At 42.1% G+C, this 14,022-nt stretch overlaps 4 non-coding genes across 4 annotated transcripts; all 4 read right to left on the bottom strand.

The window, feature by feature from the left end:
• Positions 1-2,678: 2,678 nt before the first annotated feature.
• On the bottom strand, positions 2,679-2,750 carry trnae-uuc (transfer RNA glutamic acid (anticodon UUC)). The gene has a single exon. It is a non-coding gene; the product is annotated as a tRNA-Glu (tRNA).
• Positions 2,751-6,242: 3,492 nt separating this feature from the next.
• On the bottom strand, positions 6,243-6,316 carry trnat-agu (transfer RNA threonine (anticodon AGU)). The gene has a single exon. It is a non-coding gene; the product is annotated as a tRNA-Thr (tRNA).
• A 1,337-nt stretch (positions 6,317-7,653) lies between these two features.
• On the bottom strand, positions 7,654-7,726 carry trnat-cgu (transfer RNA threonine (anticodon CGU)). The gene has a single exon. It is a non-coding gene; the product is annotated as a tRNA-Thr (tRNA).
• Positions 7,727-8,392: 666 nt separating this feature from the next.
• On the bottom strand, positions 8,393-8,465 carry trnat-cgu (transfer RNA threonine (anticodon CGU)). Its single transcript has one exon. It is a non-coding gene; the product is annotated as a tRNA-Thr (tRNA).
• Between the last annotated feature and the right edge of the window lie 5,557 nt (positions 8,466-14,022).

Here is a 14,022-nt window from a genome sequence, read left to right as displayed (position 1 = left end):
AGTAGAAGTCTGAGACCTGTTATCTATTTTGCAGGCCAAGCTCTGCTAGGCACTAACCTTCTGAAGACAAAACACAGCGCACAAACATGTCACGTGGTAGCAAATGAACTGCCCCTGTGCACATAAGATCATGCAGAAAGGGAAAAGAGTTAGACAAACTTAGGGAGAGCTATGGATGCATAATTCTCATTAACCTTGTCTCTGGAATATTCCATGGTAATAAACGTTCTTTCATCCAACCTACGGACTTGAACCCTTCTTCCTGAAAGAATCTAGAAGGGCAGGATGTCAACCCAACAGGGGTCAGTGTGGACATTGTGGACTACTACAAATACCTGGGAGTGCACTTGGACAATAAACTGGACTGGGCCAAGAACACTCAAGCCCTCTACAGGAAGGGCCAAAGCCGTCTCTACTTTCTGAGGAGGCTGAGGTCCTTTAACATCTGCAGGACAATGCTGAGGATGTTTTATGAGTCTGTGGTGGCCAGTGCTATCCTCTTTGCTGTTGCATGCTGGGGCAGCAGGCTGAGGGTAGCGGATGCCAACAGACTCAACAAACTGATTCGCAAGGCCAGTGACGTTGTGGGGGTGGATCTGGACTCTCTGTCGGGTGTGTCAGAGAGGAGGACGCTGTCCAAACTACATGCCATCTTGGACAATGTCTCACACCCACTCCATGGCTTGCTGCTCAATCACAGGAGCACTTTCAGTGACAGACTCATTCTCCCAAAATGCACCACAGAGCGCCACAGGAAGTCATTCCTGCCTGTGGCCATCAAACTTTATAACTCCTCCCTCTAAGTGTCTGACACACACACTTAGAGAGGTTGAAACTGGACATTATTATCTGTATTATCTGTTTTGTGCAATAACACTGGCCTGATATGTGTGCAATTTCAAATACTACAATTATTATTATTATTATTATTTAACTTTTCACCATTCCAAATCCTTAATTATGTTAATTATGTAAATAATGTATAATAACATTCCTTTATGTAAATACCGTACGTATCCAATTCCTTATATTTCTTTATTTCTTGTATTTCTACTCTATTTATAATATTTGTGCAACTACAACACAGAGTTTCCCTTCGGGGATCAATAAAGTATTTCTGATTCTGATTCAGATTCTGATAATTCATAGTCAAAAAGTAACATATCTGTTGCCTTTATGCTGAACAATACAACGTTTACTGCAAATCTTGTAACACAGACTGAAAATAAATGCTAAGAAATACATTGCTGGAGGCTGGAGGCTTCCAATAGTTATGAGATAACACAATGTTATTCATGAAGGTACATCTGCAATTTGGTGTAATGTCATATGTTGTTGGTTTTCTACCGCTCTTAAAAAATGCCTCTCGTTGTTGGCAGGATTCGAACCTGCGCGAGGAGACCCCAATGGATTTCTAGTCCATCGCCTTAACCACTCAGCCACGACAACCTGAAGTACAGCCCTATACCTGTTTGCATGAATGTTCATAAACATTTCAATTGGTTAGTAATACCAGACATGGACAAAGTGCAAATCATAGTCTGTGGATAGTTGTGGATGAAGTTTGATTGATTGATATGCTCCCTTATTTGTACAAGAGCTATTTTGTAACAGAGATCTAATGTGTTATCCAATCCGTATGGGCAAATAACCTTTCTGCTTACTTCCTACTTGTTTCTGCATTTGTTCAGAGCTATGTCTGATGATGAACTCACTACCGGGAACACCCCAAAGAGAAGCACTCATGAACCAAATAATCATCAGTGTCTCCATTTGAGATGATCTGAATGTGATTACAATGACATCCATCTTCCGTTAGTCTGTAGCGTTGTCATGTTCAACTGCCCCAACAAGTAGCACTTACTGAATTCAACAGTCAAGTCAATGCTAAAGTTAGGGTAATAAGAATGACTTAGAAAACATTTCAGCATTGTTCAACCAGTAACAAGGGAGAATATCCTTTTTAAACATTTCTATAGGGAGGTCAGCAAAACTACCCGTCTGTCTGTACAGACTACAACTCAACCCTTTTTCAAACCTAAGCTGGGTGAGTAACGTTTCCAGATGTCTTTGTGTAGGTGTTGCAGAAATGCTGGAGTAGTGTGGATACATGGCCTAAATAAAACAACAGATATGTGTTGTTATAGGAAAACAGTATTAAATTGAATATAGTCCAAGAAAGACAAAACTTTTACATAAGCATTGAGCATGTTCCTGCTGTCAAAGAGAGCTTTACCGTGACGTAGGATCACCTACCTCAGGATCCAGGAATCCACAAAAACAACAAATGAGGCTAAAGAGTTATATAAACATTTGAATAAAAACATGTATGTGCATGAGTAAAGACAATGAAACCTGTACTCTTTCTCTATCTATGTTGTTTCTTCTTGCTGACATAGTGCCAAATGTTGTCCGGCTCACTGATGACTCGACTGAACCATTTAATTGTATCACTCAGTGTTCAAAATTAAATAAAAATCAAACATGTTTTCTGCCCGGTTTCCAATCTGGGACCAGTTTCAGCGGAGTCTGATTTAAAGGAAATGGTACTCTTTAAAAGTGTTGGGGTTCTACCGTTAAACTAATGAGGAAGAATCTGACAAATTGAAATTAACAAAAAACAAGTCCAGGAACTTACTCCTTCAAACGTTACACCTGAATCTGTCAAGTCCTGACCAGTCCCTGACCAGGAATTGAACCCGGGCCGCGGCGGTGAAAGCGCCGAATCCTAGCCACTAGACCATCAGGGAGTCACATCTAACCAATTCATCTTTGTAGATGTGAGTTTCCTTGTGCAAATGTGAAAAGTGACGTGTAAAAAAAAAAAGCTTTACAAATTTTGAGAAAAACCCACAAAGATTTAAGAAGGAAAATCAGAGGGAGAAGACAAGGACAGATCGGTGGCAGAAGACGGGGACAGATCAGAGGGAGAAGATGGCGACATATCAGAGGGAGAAGACCGGGACAGATCCGTGGGAAAAGACGGGGACATATCAGAGGGAAAAGACGGGGACATATCAGAGGGAGAAGACGGGGACATATCAGAGGGAAAAGACGTTGACATATCAGAGGGAAAAGACGGGGACATATAAGGGAGAGAAAACGGGGACGGATCTGTGGGAGAAGACAGGGACATATCGGAGGGAGAAAACGGGGACATATCAGAGGGAGAAGACGGGGACAGATCAGAGGGAGGAGACGGGGACAGATCAAAGGGAGAATACGGGGACAGATCAAAGGACCAACACACGGAGACTTTGATTCCTAATAATTAAACTGAAATAATAAATCTGTCTTCCAGGAAAAGACGGGGACAGATCCGTCTGGAGAAGACGGGGACCGATTAGAGGACCAACCCAACATCACGAAGACAGAGACAGATCCTTTTATTCGTCCTTATTTCTTGTTGGAGAACAGAAGAACTCAGTTTTGTTTTTATTTTTCTGTTTGCGTCCGTTTTAAAACCCGAGCACCTTAGTTAAGTTTTGTTGCATGAATGTTTTATTTTGAAAGAGTTTAAAACAACTTCCTAATAAAACAGGTTGAACTATCTGAGGTTTATTCATAAAGTGTGTGTGTGTGCGTGTGTGTGTGTGACAAAAAAAAACAATGATTCAGTTTAAAATATATTTTTATCCACAAATAAATTTTAGTCTTCAAAGCCTCGCAGTAACTCATAGTATAGCACGTCAAAATATTCATAAAAAAAATAGTATAGTATGTCGAAATAGTCCTAAAAAGTCATGGCATGACGTCTCGAAAATTCCTAAAAAGTCATAGTTTAGTATGTCAAAAAATTCATTAAAGTCACAGTATAGTATGTCAAACAATTCATAAAAGTCATAGTATACTATGACAAAAATTCATAAAGTGTCATAAAAATTCATAGTATAGTATGTCAAAAAGTATATAAAAAGTCATACTATAGTTTGTTGAAATATTTATAAAAAGTCATAGTATAGTATGTCACAAATTTATAAAAAGTCATAGTATTCTATGTCAAAAATTCATAAAAAGTCAAAAAAATCATAAACAGTCACAGTATAGTAAGTCAAAATATTCATAAAAAGTCACAGTATAGTATTTCAAAAACTTCATAAAAGTCATAGTATAGTATGTCAAAAAAATCATAAAAGTCACAGTATAGTATTTCAAAAAAATCATAAAAGTCATAGTATAGTATGTCAAAAATGTCATAAGTCGTAGGATAGTATGTTGAAAAAATCATAAGTCTTAAAAAGTCATGGTATAACATGTATAAAATTCATAAAAGTCATAGTTTAGTATGACAAAAAAATCATGAAAGTCATACTATAGTATGTCAAAAAATTCTAAAAAAGTTATAGTATAATATGTCAAAAATGTGTAAAAGTCATAGTATAGTATGACTAAATATTCATAAAATGTCATAAAAAGTCACACTGTATTACGTCGAAATATTCCTAAAAAAGAAGATTCTAAAGTCCTCTGGAGAATGCAGGCATCGATGCCGCTAACTCTCGCATGCTAAGCAAGCACTCTACCATTTGCACTAATTCCCCTCTTCAAAAGAAAGGTCATAGAATAGTATATCAAAAATTCACAAAAAGTCATTAAAGCCATAGTATGTCAAAAAAATCATAAAAAGTCATAGTTTAGTATGTTGAAATATTCATGAAAGTCATAGTATAATATGTCGAAAATTCATAAAAGTCATAGTATAGTTGTCAAAAAATTCATAAAAACTCATAAAAACTCATAGTATAGTATGTCAAAATATTCATTAAAAGTTGTAGTACAATATGTCGTAACAAGTCCAAATTTATAGTTCTTGTTGTAAAGCAAGAAAAATAAATTTCGATTATGCTGAAATTAAACTTAGTGGTTAAAGCACTTGTCTTGTAAACAGGTGATCCTGCGTCCAAATCCCAGCAGTGCCTGGTAATCAGTTAATACTTACGTTATCTCCACTACAAAGACTGTGTATATTTGCTTGTGATTAACAAGCATTATATAATTCTGCCCAGTTGTGGCCTGTTGAGGGGCTATAAATATATGAAGGGAAATGGATTGAACACATTTTTTAATGTTTTTAAACCTTGTTTTGTTCGGGCTGAACATGGCCCAGGTGTACACCAGGACCCTGTGACATCACTGTCAGGTGGGGTTTCAGGTGTTTGATGCTAAATGAGGTCAGAGGTGAAATAAACATGAACATTACCGGCCAAGGCACTTTGGGCGCTGACTGCCTGATTTTAACGTCTTCAGTGCTGCTGGAATAAAAATTAATACATTGATTATTTAATATTAGTGGACTATATCGCGATATGCAACTAAAAGAAGAATCACTGTGTCTTCATAGATCTAAGAAGAGGGAGCCAACTTGTAGGGATCTGCACCACCAATAAACTATAATTTCTCAAAATATCATCCTCCCCTACATGTCACTGAATTTTTATTTATTCTGTAGTTGGAAATCGCTGTGAGAGGCCTGACAGACTCCATTACAGTTAGTACCATCAATCAGACAAAGATACCTTGTAGTACCTTGGGCAGTTCTGAATGACTGATGGGGATTCCCAAGCACTTCAGTTCCAAAGGATCATTCAAATCTTGAGGGTATTTCAGGTGTAATGTGGGTAGTTAATCCAACCCCTTTAGATGATCTGATTCATTTCCGAACCAGTCCAGAATAACAATTAACAAGTTATTGAATCACATGTCAATGAGAAATATACATGTGTACAGACAAGGCTAGCAGCAACATCGCCATGCCAGAAACATTTCTGGTGTGCAAAGACCAAGAAAATGCCTCGCAACAGAAATGCCATGCTCACACCACACAGGCAGTGTGCAGGAGGCCTTACCCCTGACTTCCACCAACTGCGGATCCACTCCGCTTCGTGTCTGCTCCGTGATCCACAGTCCGTCAACACCCACCAGGTCCGGATTTGTTGCAGGCCATGACGGACCGCTGAAGTCACAAGGACCCACAGGATTTTGCGAATTCATGTATGATCACGCGATATAACAGGATGTAGTTTCTATAAACAGAACCACAAAACCTGATGAATGAACTAGCTTAAACTTGCCTTGCTCTGAATTTCATGTGGTTTCATGTATCATCTTGAGTCTGTGTTGATGTAGTCTTTCTGTGTAAATGTAACATGCCTTTTTCATTTGCTACCAGGGCTTAATGAGTAGCATGGGGATTGGGTAGAAATGATGATGGGATGCATAAAGAGGTAATGACTGTAACAACAAGATGCTGCAGGGATTTGAACCCTGGATCTCCTGTTTACTAGACAGGCACTTTAACCAGCTAAGCCACAGCACCCCCTTGAGTACTACTCACAAACAAAACAACAAACTTACTCTCATTCAGAAGCCATAGAAGAGCGGTGCAAATATTTCATCAGAGTGATGTCTTGTGGTAAGGAATTGGTCCTGACTCTGTTGGTTTTGGCGTAAAGTGCTCTGTAGCACTTACCAGAGGGGAGAAGCTGGAACAGGTTGTGTCCGGGGTGAGATGGATGAGAGGGTGCGAGGCCATCCGTCATCACCTGCACACTTGATGAGGGTCATCGGTGGAAGTCTAAACCAGTGATTCCCAAAATGGCTGACCTAACAGCGTACAGCCCACCTGCACCTATTAAAGCCAGCATTCCACTCCACTGGCATAGACTGTTTTCAGCCACATATAATGTTATAAGACAACATCACATGTCACTTTTGTGCTTTGGAGAATCAGGCAACTGGTAACTTTGTTGCACCTGTTAAGAATCAGGAATCATATGCATACACTTCTTTAAGTGAGAACCAGGCACTGCTGGGCTTTGGACCCAGGATCTCCTGTTTACAGACAAGACAGGCGCTTTAACCACTAAGCTACAGCGCCTTTGACAGAGAAGCCTGTCTTGCAAGAATACAACGAGCTAATGAACAGGGTTGCTTCCATCCATCCATCTTCGTCCAGCAGCTCCAGTAGGGGACCCCTACGAACCCCGGCAAATGAAAACAGCTGGACGTGTCTTTAAGCGACGCCTTAGGACTCTCTTTTCATAGGCAGGCCTACGGAGAACAACAGAAGTCCTATGCAAGGACCTTGAGAGATGAGAGACCCTTTCCCCACAGCCCTGGTAAAATCCAACCTCCATGCCATAAGTCCCCTCATCACAAAGGTCATAAACCACTCCCTCCGGTCAGGCCATGTTCCATCAACACTGAAAACAGCTGTTATCAGGCCATTTCTCATGGAAAGCCATGGAAAGCTTAAAACACAGTCCTAATTTAGTCCTCCTCAACAGTCAACATAGCGTTTGCTGTGTGGCATGTCTGTTTTTATTTCTCTCATGTTAACAGTATTGACCAATACGGTAGGCATTCTAACCTCAGCTGACACGCTCACGCCATGCAGGCAGTGTGCAGGAGCCCTAAGCTTCCAAGGTAAGACTGAAATTCATGATAATAAAAACTTTATAATCTTCACACTAAAGTGACACCTCTAAAAACACCTCCAACAAAAGGCTTTTATTCGCTTTACATGGACACATGTAATGTTATGGTACAAAACAACATCACATGTCTCTTTAGTGATCTAAAAAAAAGGCAATAACTTGGTCGCACATCTTAAGTATTGGCAACCATGTGAAAACACTTCATTCAGTGATAACCAGGCACTGCTGGGATTTGGACCCAGGATCTCCTGTTTACGAGACAGGCGCATTAACCACTAAGCTACAGCGCCTCCTGCAGCTAAGTCCGTCTTGCAAGAATACAATGAACTAGTGAAAAGGGTTTCTTCCATCCATCCATCTTTGTCCAGCAGCTCCAGCAGGGGACCGCAAACTTTCCTTTGCCGAGCCACATCAACCAGCTCCGACTGGGGGATCCCGAGGCGTTCCCAGGCCAGGTTGGAGATGTACTCTCTCCACCTATTTCTGGGTCTTCTCCGAGGCCTCCTCCCAGCTGGACGTGCCTGGACCATCTCCTACGGAGGCCCCCAGGAGGCATCCTTACCCGATGCCCTAACCACCTCAACTGGCTCCTTTCAACACGAACAAGCAGCGGCTCTACTCCAAGCCCCCACCATCCATTGGGTTAGAGATGCCAGCCCCCCTCCTGAGGAAACGCATTTTGGCCGCTTGTACCCTGGAACAGGGTTGTGGACAATAATAGACGTTGAAAGAAAACACTCCTTTGCAAATGTTTTTTAGAAGGGAAATGCATCGAACACATTTGTTAATGCTTTTAAACCTTGTTTTGAAGGGGCTGAACGTGGCCACATGTAATGTTATGGTACAAGACAACATTACTTGTCCCTTTTTTGCTCTGTAAAATTAGGCAACTGGTAACTTTTTTGCACTTATTAAGAATCACAAATCACATGCACACACTTCAATAAGTGATAACTTCGCACTGCTGGGATTTGGACCCAAGATCTCCTGTTTACGAGACAGGCGCTTTAACCACTAAGCTACAGCGCCTTCTACAGAGCCCTGAGAGACTTCATTACAGTTAGTACCATCAATCAGACAACAACGAGCCTATCTCACAAGTACCTTGGGCAGTTCTGAATGACTGATGGGGATTCCTGGGCATTTCAGTTCCAAAGGATCATTTACCTCTTGAGGGTATTCCAGGTGTAATATGGGTAGTTAATCCACCCCCTTTAGATGATCTGATTCTATTCCAAACAAGTCCAAAGTAACAATTAACAAGTTATTGAATCACATGTCAATGAGAAACATACATGTGTACAGACAAGGAAGGAGCATCGCTGCGTCAGAAACGTTTCTGGTGTGCAAAGACCAAGAAAATGCCACGCAACAGAAATGCCATGTTCACGCCACACAGGAGGCCTTACCCCTGACTTCCACCAGCTGCGGATCCACTCTGCTTCGTGGATTTGTTGCAGGCCATGACTGACAGCTGAAGTCACATGGACCCACGGGATCTCGCGAATTCATGTATGATCACACGATATAACAGGATGTTGTTTCTATAAACCACAAACCCTGATAAATGAACTAGGTGTATATTGTAGCTTAAGGGTTAATTGCTCTGCATTTCATGTGTCATCTTAAATCTGCATTAATGTACTACTGTTGGTGGGGCTCCTGATCATCGGCCTTGGGGTCTCGCTGACCTACCGCAAAATTGGTAAGACAGCCGCCAGCAAATTCACCCACCAGCTGTCTGGGGAACTTAAAGAGTGCCTACACGGAGTGGTTGAGAGGATGAAGGTTTTACATCTAAGGGCTGACCAGTCCTGTGAACTGTCTCGTAACATCTCAGACCGGACCGTCGAAGCGCAGAAGGGGATTGATACCAACAGGGCCCAGTCGGTGGAGTTGCTTCGTGTAACCACCGGACTGGCAGAAAAGGTGGATGGACTGCAAAAATCACTACGTGATATGGATGCTCGCATGACGCTGAGGTCGGTGACAAATGAGTGATGGACATTGATTCGGATAAATTCTACCGAGTCAACCTAAATTGGACTGCAACTGATCAACTACCCCCCCCCGCCACCCTTCACCCGAGCAGGAAAACAACCAGCAGCTGGCCATTCTATCTCGTCCTGTGCTCTGGTTATCTCTTCAAGGTCACGCCGATGGACTGAGCTTTTAACAACACAGACAGTTTGACGCGCACATTGCACACACAACTCACTATCTCACACACACACCATACACTCCCTCCCCCATCCCACCCCACATCCGTATGTCTGCCCTCGATTCTGTGTTTCTCGCTCCCACTCAATGCCACCTCAAATAATTCCTTCATGTGTTCACATGAACTGTGTGTTGTCATTTGCATTACGTTGTGATGTTTGTATTACCATGTTGCTGTCTGCATATATCATTTTCAAGGAGTGCGTGTGGCGGCGCTTGTATTAGCAGCGGCCCGGAGGCATGCTCCAAACGGTATTTTGTTGCCTTGTACTTGTACATGTGTAATGACAATAAAGTTATCTATCTATCCATGCATTGTATTTGTGTAAATGTAACATGCCTTTTTCATTTTGGGTAGAGATGATGATGCAAACTGAGGTAATCTCTGCAACGACAAGGTACTGCTGGGATTTGAACCCAGGATCCTAACCCTAATCCTGTTTACTAGACAGGCACATTAACCAACTAAGCCACAGCACCTCCTTGTGCACTTTCACCTTCCATCCATCCATCCATCTTCATCCACTTATCCGGTATAGGGTCGCGGGGGCAGAAGCTCCAGCAAGGGACCCCAAATTTCCTATTCCCGAGCCACATCAACCAGCTCTGACTGGGGGATCCCGAGGCGTTCCCAGGCCAGGTTGGAGATATAATCTCTCCTACCTAGTCCTGGGTCTTCCCCCGGGCCTCATCCCAGCTGGACGTGTCTGGAACACCTCCCTAGGGATGCGCCCAGGAGGCATCCTTACCAGATGCCCAAACCACCTCAACTGGCTCCTTTCAACGCGAAGGAGCAGCGGCTCTACTCTGAGCTCCTCTCAGATGACTGAGCTTCTCACCCTATCTCTAAGGGAGACCCCAGCCACCTTCCTGAGGAAACCCATTTTGGCCACTTGTACCCTGGATCTCGTTCTTTCTGTCATGACCCAGCCTTCATGACCATAGGTGAGGGTAGGAACGAACACTGACCGGTAGAGCTTTGCCTTCTGGCTAAGCTCTCTTTTCGTCACATCGGTGCGATAAATAGAATGTAATACCGCACCCGCTGCTCCGATTCTCCGACCAATCTCACGCTCCGTAGTCCACTCACTCCTGAAAAAGACCCCAAGGTATTTAAACTCCTTCACTTGGGGTAAGGACTCACTCCCTACCTGAAGAAAGCACTCCATCGGTTACCTGCTGAGAACCATGGCCTCAGATTTAGAGGTACTGATCCTCATCCTAGCCGCTTCACACTCGGCGGTGAACCGATCCAGTGAGTGCTGAAGGTCACAGACCGATGACGCCATCAGGACCACATCATCTGCAAAAGGCAGTGATGAGATCCTGAGCCCACCAAACTGCAACCCTTCCCCACCCCGACTACGCCTCAATATCCTGTCCATAAATATTAGAAACAGGATTGGTGACAAAGCGCAGCCTTGGCGGAGGCCAACCCTCACCTGGAATGTGTCCGACTTACTGCCAAGAACACGTACACAGCTCTCACTTTGGTCATACAGAGATTGGATGGCCCTGAGAAGGGACCCCCTCACCCCATACTCCCGCAGCACCTCCCACAGTGTCTCCCGGGGGACCCGGTCATACGCTTTCTCCAGATCCACAAAACACATGTAGACTGGTTGGGCATACTCCCAGGCTCCCTCCAAGATCCTTGCAAGAGTGAAGATCTGATCCGTTGTTCCATGACCAGGACGGAATCTGCATTGTTCCTCTTCAATCTGAGGTTTGACTATCAGCCGAACCCTCCTTTCCAGCACCTTGGAGTAGACTTTACCAGTAAAATATAAACTGTAAAACATGTATTGTTAAAGGACTTGTTATGCTGTCTGATAAAAGAGAGAGCATACCGCTTAGTTTGTGTCACAGGAGGTCTTAGTCTACCACTACGTTCTATAACCCAACCAGTCAGATTACCACAAGAGGTAATATCTTCTGCAGCTCTTTTAAAGACTCTACCATAATACCTGCTGGAGATGCCAGGTCCTCATACGTGTAAAGCATGTGCTCTACCACTGAGCTACATCCCCTGAAGATTTTCAGTTTTTTAAAAACTTTTTTCTGAGATAGACTAAGACTCATCTTTATTAATCCTTTTGGGTTGACTCCCGCAAGGAAACTGAAATATCACTGAATAAAAGAAGAAACCTGGGTAAAACATGTAATGTGAATGTGTATAGGGCTTAAAAACCAGTAATTGCAACTGCAGTGGCTGGAAATCAAACCTGGGCAAAATTCTTGCACTGCTATGGTATAAATCATAGTCAAAAAGTAACACACTCGTTGCCTTTCTGCTGGACAATACAACGTTCACTGCAAATCTTGTAACACAGACTGAAAACAAATGCTAAGAGATACATTGGTGGAGACGGATGGCTTCCAGTACCTATGAGATAACACAATATTGTTTGTGAAGGCACATCTGCAATTTGGTATAATGTGATGTGTCATTGGTTTGCTACCACTCTTAAAGAAAGTCTTTCATTATCAGCAAGATTCAAACCTGCGCGGGGAGACCCCAATGGATTTCTAGTCCATCGCCTTAACCATGGACGGGCAAATTGCAAATCGTAGTGCGCTGCCTGTGTCTGTGGTTCCTCATGGAGTCTGCTTGATTGATTGATATGCTCTCTTATTTTACCATAACAGAGATCTAATATTTTATAAAATCGGGTTGGGCAATTACCCTTTCTGGTTACTTCTTGACAAATAAAGCAAGTAACCACACAAAGAAAACTACTGCAATGGCTGGGAATCAAACCCAGGCCAACTGCTTGGAAAGCAGCTATGCTCACCACTATACCACCATCACTGGACAAAGCAGGAAGTGTCCTTAAAGAGGTAATAGAATGGTTATATAGAGTATTTCACACTGTTCCTTAACGTCTCCTGATAGGGTATGTAACATTTGTTTGGCGGAAAATGTTGCTTTTGCAGTTTTTTTGGCCCTAATGCTACCCTGTTAAATTCACCATGATTGAAACGAGAGGAGTTCTGCTTTATATGGTCTGCTCATAAATATTTAAATGAGCTGCGGCCTGATTGGACAAACAGCACGCACTAAAAGATCCAAGGTGGAGATAGCATGGATACTTTATGTGTTGAACCGTATCTGTTTGAGCCTGAATCAGAGGAAGGATCTGACATAGAGGAGCAACCTGCCAGTAGATTGGAAATAACCCCTTCAGGCTGTTAAGTTTTGTCATTTAGCATTTACTAGCATTTTCAACACATAGCCCAACATTAGCCATTCATTGTTATACTAGTGTAATACTCACACTTCAGTGTTGTAGCCTAAGCATAACTTTGTATTAGTTTTTTTTTTTTTTACCATTGTAAGCAACATAAGTTAATTTGCACACAGACAAATATTTTACAACTTGTACCCTCACAATTTCAGTCAAGATGTCCAGTTGGCTGAAAAGTTAGTGGCTAGTTCATAGAGCTGCTCACAACAAAAGTCTCTTATTCACTTTTGTGACATTGTTACCGTGTATTCTCCTGCTGAATAGTGATTGATTGTGATTATGATTATGAGTTCCGTATATTCTTTGCCATGAAGTAGTAATATGTTATCATACAACAGGACGTCCATTTAGCTGGACAGGAGCCTACTATTTCTGTTCAGTTTGTATGCTGCGTCTAACGTATTACTACTCAAACGTTATCTTGGAACTACTATCCTGCTGATTAGATCTTCTGACTATGAGATTATTACCTTAACATGTAAAATCAAAGCTACGGTACATCAATCTTACCGTGACCGGTGTACTTGTGGAAACTGTGCACACATGTCCCAGGAGAGAGAAAATATATGTTGCAGAGAAATACCTAAGGTAACTAAAACTAGAGAGACTGTACATTAACTCAAGCTACTTTATGCTTTCTGCTCATTCAACATTATGAAATAGCAGCATACTCATTGTGTTTATTTTTAAAGGTCATGAGAAGAATGATACAGGTTCCTGAGGAGACAACCTGTATGATTGACCAGCACGCCTTTTCTAAAGACTTGTTTTGTTGAATGATGAAGTTCATAGGGAGTGTACATACCTGCGTAACATTCCAATGAAGAGAAAAACAACATTTTTGGGAGCAAACTGGATAACACTGCTCTGCTAAATGCCACCCAGTCATAATGCTACACAAACACCAAAATACATCTGGTTTTGTAAGAATAATTAGAAAGGTTACCTTTACTTCGTATGTGAGGTCTTATTGTCATATGAGACAGTTGTGTCCTGCAAGAAGCCACACCTGGAGCATCTGTTTGGCAAGCTGCATCTTTCGTGTGTTGTCGTTCTTGTGGTGTATTCTGAAATTTAAAAAAACTTTTAAATTAATATATTGCAGCCTATAAACACAA

This window comes from Etheostoma spectabile, unplaced genomic scaffold, assembly GCF_008692095.1.
Source record: "Etheostoma spectabile isolate EspeVRDwgs_2016 unplaced genomic scaffold, UIUC_Espe_1.0 scaffold00018611, whole genome shotgun sequence".
Lineage (NCBI taxonomy): Eukaryota > Metazoa > Chordata > Actinopteri > Perciformes > Percidae > Etheostoma > Etheostoma spectabile.
This window is presented reverse-complemented; position numbering and strand designations above follow the sequence as displayed.